Source organism: Anolis sagrei, chromosome 2 (genome assembly GCF_037176765.1).
Source record: "Anolis sagrei isolate rAnoSag1 chromosome 2, rAnoSag1.mat, whole genome shotgun sequence".
NCBI classification, from domain to species: Eukaryota; Metazoa; Chordata; class Lepidosauria; order Squamata; family Dactyloidae; genus Anolis; species Anolis sagrei.
In genome coordinates, this window is record NC_090022.1 from 5,093,854 (window position 1) to 5,099,918 (window position 6,065).

Here is a 6,065-nt window from a genome sequence, read left to right on the forward strand (position 1 = left end):
CAGAGTCGGGGGCCACCACGGAAAAGGCCCTGTCCCGCGTCCCCACCAAGTGCGCCTGCGACACAGGCAGAATCACGAGCAGGGCCTCTCCAGATGAACGAAGTGAATGTGTGGGTTCGTAGATGGAAATGCGGTCACGCAGGTAGGCTGGTCCCAAACCGTTCAGGGCTTTGTAGGTAAGCATCTGCGCCTTAAATTGGGCTCGGAATATAAACGACAGCCAGTGGAGCTCCTTGAACAGGAGGGTTGACCTCTCTCTGTAAGGGGCCCCAGTTAGCATCCTGGCTGCTGATCGTTGGACCAGTTGGAGTGTCCGAGCCGTCTTCAAGGGCAGCCCCACGTAAAGCGCATTGCAGTAGTCCAGTCTGGAGGTGACCAAGGCATGGACCACTCCGGCCAGATCCACCTTCGCGAGGTACGGTCGTAGTTGGCGCATGAGTCTCAGTTGTGCGAAAGCCCTCCCAGACACCACTGACGCCTGAGCCTCAAGCGTAAGCGATGAATCCAAGAGGACTCCCAAACTGAGGACCTGTGGCTTCAGTCTCCTGACTGTTCACCTGCATCTGTGGCAGGCATCCTCAGAAGCTGTGTGGCCTGTTGGAAACTAGGAAATTTGGGTTTATATACCTGTGGAAGCATTCTCTCCTGATGTTTCGCCTGCATCTATGGCAGGCATCCTCAGAGGTTGTGAGGTCTATTGGAAACCAGGAAAATTGGGTTTTATATACCTGTGGAATAATGTCCAGGGTGGGAGAAAGAACTCTTGCCTGTTGGAGGCAAGTGTGACTGTTGCAGTTGGCCACCTTGATTAGCATTGAATGGCCTTGCAGCTTCAAAGCCTGGCTGCTTCCTGCCAGTGGAATCCTTTGTTGGGATGTGTTAGCTGGCCCTGATTGTTTCATGTCTGGAATTCCCCTGTTTTCAGAGTGTTGTTTTTTTATTTACAGTCCTGATTTTAGAGTTTTTAATACTGGGAGCCAAATTTTGTTCATTTTCATGGTTTTCTTCTTTCTGTTGAAATTGCCCACATGATTTCCCTGCCATCATCATACTGTTAAATGTATCCATGCAACTCAGTAGTACTCCACATTCTTTGAGTTTATTTGTCATCACATTATAGAGATTTGCCCCCCACCCCACTCCATTCTTTGTTGAAAAAAAAACCCCTGTCTTTGAAATCCCAGTTTCCCAAGGAAGCAGGGAAGGAGGGAAAGTGGCAATGCTCTCTCTCTCTTTCTTGCCCCACAGAGAATGGTGAGGACCTTGGAAAACTATAACTCTCAGGACTGCACAGTATGGAGCTGTGGTATTTAAAGTAAGGTCCAGCTGCATTTATTTCACAATGTAGATGCACCCAGAAAAGGTCCATGGACCTTTGGAAACTGCAATTCCCAAGACCATCTCATGTAGACATGACATTTAAAGTGAGGTCCAGCTGCATTCATTCCACAGTGCAGATGCACCCAGAGAAGGGTATGGGCCTTGGGAAACTCTAACTCCCAGGAGGACTTCATTGCATGGAGCCAAGGCATTTAACTGGGATGCAAGGGCATTCATTCCATAGTGTAAATGCACCAAGAGAAGGGTATGGACCTTGGGAATCTATGACTCCCAGGACTGCACAGCATGGAGGCATCGGATAAGGATAATAATAATAATAATAATAATAATAATAATAATAATAATAGCATTTAAAATGGGTCCCGGTTGCATTTCTTCTCCAGTGTTGATGCACCCAGAGAAGGGTATGGACCTTGGGAAACTATAACTCCTAGGAGGACTCCGTCACATTGAGCCATGGCATTTAAAATGAGGTGCAAGGGCATTCATTCCATACTGTAAACGTAGCAAGAGAAGGGTGTGGACCTTGGGAAACGATGACTCCCAGGACTGCACAGCATGGAGACATGGCATAATAATAATAATAATAATAATAATAATAATAATAATAATAATAATCCTTGTCTCCCAGCTTTGCCATGCAACCCGAGGTACAGACATATCACGGAAGGAAGGAAAGGGAAGGAAAAAAAGGACCCGGAAAGGCTAGCAAAATAAAAAAAAACTCATTGAGCAAAAGGTAATGCTTTCCCTAACAAGGGTATTTTTGGTTCCCTCCACAGTTTGGGGAAACGTTTCATTCCAAACCTGGGAGCAAAAAATGCCATCACATTACAGAAACGACTAATCATCTGGATCAAGACAAATAAAATGAGGAAAACTGCAATCCCAGAGAAAATCATTATTGTGGAATTTGGGGTGCCTCATGGATAGGAAGGCTGTGGGATCAATATGCCAAAACTTGACTCCAATTGTGATTCCAACTCTTCTTCTTTTCTACTGTACAAATCTAACCCTGAATTCTGCATGGAAGTGGGTTGGACTGGATGGCCCTTGTGGTTTCTTCCCACTCTATGATTCTGTCGTTCTATAATTTTCCATAAATGACAATTTCATATAAATTAATAACAACAAATCAATGGCAGTGCAACAAGACTACATGGTGTTTCTGTCAGGTAGAAAAATGCTACATTAGATAAGAATCCAATGTGTGGAAAACTACCGTTCAAATGCACATGTGTTCACAGTACAGTGGTCCCTCACTTATTGCGGGTGTTATGTTCCACAGACACCTGTGATAAGTGAAATTCTGTGAAGTAGGGACCCCTCCCCTTCCCTCCTCGCCCTCTTTACCTTCTGGAGCAGCGCCACCTCCGCTGCCTCCTCAATTGCAGGGCCCAAGCAGTGGCAAGAGCCCCAAGCAGTGACGAGGAGGAGGAAGGGGAAAGTAAAGAGGGCGAGGAGGAGGAGGTGGTGGGGCCTTTCTGCTTGATCTTGATGTCGAGCACCCCCCCCCCCCAAAGTAAGGGATAGTGACTTATAGTTCTGCAAAGGGCAAGGGCACCAGACTACACAACTAGGACCCCACGAGGCTTTTGGGAAATGGCTGGATCTTGGGACTTCTGCCCTTTGTGAGAGTTGTAGTTTCCCAAGGAACAAAAGCATGAATCAGTTGCAGCACAGCTGGGGTTTCATCTGCCAGCCTTCCCAATGATCATGGACTCTCTGCCTTCATGTCTTGGACTTCAGTACATACTATCTCCCTCATGAACTTTCCTCAAAGACCTTTTAAAACATTGGACTTCAGGCTTTTTCATGAAAATTAATTCTCTTATTAAATATACTTGGAATGTGGGACAAAGATGGGGTTTTGTTGCTATGAAATGCTTATGATTTGAATGTATGTATCTTGCTATGAAATATTGCCTTTCCCCTTTGCCTTTTGCCCTAGAAAAATGTGACCCAGATGGGACTGTTGAAATGCCTGAGGCAGGACCCCTGCCTCCCTCGAAACTTGTTTTTGATTAACTCATCAGCATGGACAATAGCCATTTAAGACTTCCTTTTTTTTCTCGCTTTCTGAGACGGTCTGGCGAGATGAGGAAGTCTATGTGAACATGGACATTATAATTGATTTACAAAGGGCAGGGTTGACCCCCCCCCCCCCCCGAGGTCCCCTGCCCGATCCTGTTTGTCTTCCTTCACCAAAATTCATCAAGGACAGGAAAACCTTTCTTATGAAGATCACACCTTGCCAGCCTGAACAAAGCCTCACATTCCAGCTGGCTGGCTATCTATAATCCCATCATTTACCCCCATTGTCCGCGGTCGTCCCGCCTCACTCTCTTCTGATTCGTCCATCCTCAGAAGCAAGAGAAGCGTGCCAATTGGCCCTCCAGAGGCGGAGGAACTTGCTGATTGGCCCAGAGCAAGGCAGGCCGCCAAGCCTCCTCCCAGCTGTTCGGACTGTCAACCAATCAGTTCAAAGCCGGGCAGAGAGGGGCAGGCGGGAAATTCAAAAGATTTTGCTGTGTTTTCTCTATAAAAATGCCAGTAAATTCCGTATTGCTATGCTTGTAGTGGAACTATTCCTACAATGCATCCGATCTCAGCTGAATCGCTAATAAAGAAACCTCGGTGCCACTTCTTCGCCTTGGCAAGAGTCTCACTTCAATTATTAATATCAATAAAATTGCTGGAATCAGGCTTCCCTGAAGGCTTGCCAAGGTAGCGTTCCCTCTTTGGTGGGAACTAAGGGTCATCTCTCCTTGGAGTTGACCCCCCTAAAGTCTAAGTTGGCTTCAATCTCTTAATGATAGTAGAAATATCGGTCCACCACCACCTCAACTTAAGGTGCAGGATTTGTTTATAGTGTTCCCTCACTACTTAAATTCATATTTTTAGAGAGAAAAAAATCGAAACAGCGAGTCTGCGAAAAGCAAACCGCGAAGTAGCGGGGGAACACTGTACAGTCCACTGAAAGTGTTACTAGAGTAGAGATGTGATCCTAGATGAATCATTTCCTGTTCTCTGGAGGGAATAATGGGAGTGGCTTGCATGTGAACTTCTTCTCTGCCATGTGCTTTCTCTCTGCCATCTTAATAATTTTGCCATGACTCTCTGCATTTGTAATCCATCGCCATTCTCCTTGTGTGAGTGTCCTACTATGGTTGTGAATATCTTTGTATACTAAGAGAAGACCTGTAAATAATTATATGTATCAACGACTGAAGAATAAACCTCCAAAAGAGTTTGGATGAAAGCCAGAGCTCAAGTGTGCTTATTCAAGCTGGTGTGCTATTATCTTTATAAAGCTACTATCTTTATATATTCTTTACAAAGGCAAGGCTAAACATAATTCCTTCAGAGCTGCTAAGAGGCAGATTGTCTGGAACTTCTTACTTCCAAAGATGAAGGGCTAGAAGGCATGATCATCAAGTTTGCAGACGACACCAAATTGGGAGGGATAGCCAATAGTCCAGAGGACAGGAGCAGAATTCAAAACGATCTTGACAGATTAGAGAGATGGGCCAAAACTAACAAAATGAAGTTCAACAGTGACAAATGCAAGATACTCCACTTTGGCAGAAAAAATGAAATGCAAAAATACAGAATGGGGGACGCCTGGCTCGAGAGCAGTACGTGTGAAAAAGATCTTGGAGTCCTCGTGGACAACAAGTTAAACATGAGCCAACAATGTGATGTGGCGGCAAAAAAAGCCAATGGGATTTTGGCCTGCATCAATAGGAGCATAGTGTCTAGATCTAAGGAAGTCATGCTACCCCTCTATTCTGCTTTGGTTAGACCACATCTGGAATATTGTGTCCAATTCTGGGCACCACAATTCAAGAAAGATATTGACAAGCTGGAATGTGTCCAGAGGAGGGCGACTAAAATGATCAAGGGTCTGGAGAACAAGCCCTATGAGGAGCGGCTTAGGGAATTGGGCATGTTTAGCCTGAAGAAGAGAAGGCTGAGAGGAGATATGATAGCCATGTATAAATATGTGAGAGGAAGCCACAGGGAGGAGGGAGCAAGCTTGTTTTCTGCTTCCTTGGAGACTAGGACGCGGAACAATGGCTTCAAACTACAAGAGAGGAGATTCCATCTGAACATTAGGAGGAACTTCCTGACTGTGAGAGCCGTTCAGCGGTGGAACTCTCTGCCCCGGAGTGTGGTGGAGGCTCCTTCTTTGGAAGCTTTTAAGCAGAGGCTGGATGGCCATTTGTCAGGGGTGATTTGAATGCAATATTCCTGCTTCTTGGCAGAATGGGGTTGGACTGGATGGCCCATGAGGTCTCTTCCAACTCTTTGATTCTATGATTCTATGACTATGCCCCTGCGAAGGAAATGAAGTAGAAACACATGTTATTGAAGCGCCGTTATTACACAGTGTAATGTAGCCAACTTTTAGATCCAATTTTGTTCCACATGACTAGCCATTCCTGACAGGGGATTGTTAGATATCTTTTAGAGGACAAGTTCCACAGAGTCACCCTCATAATGGCAAAATTCCTCACAGTGGCAACAAGGTTGAGAAAGAAACTAACCTCAGATAGGGATATTACTTGAAACCATGTATATTAATTTTGGACAACTAGATGGGAGAGTTTATTAATAGCTGTTTGTTCACTGATGATTCTGTGGACTGTAATAAATATTGTTGTTGTATACAAGGTCAGAGACTGTGATATAAAATCTCTGCTGTGACCAGGGCTCTGCAG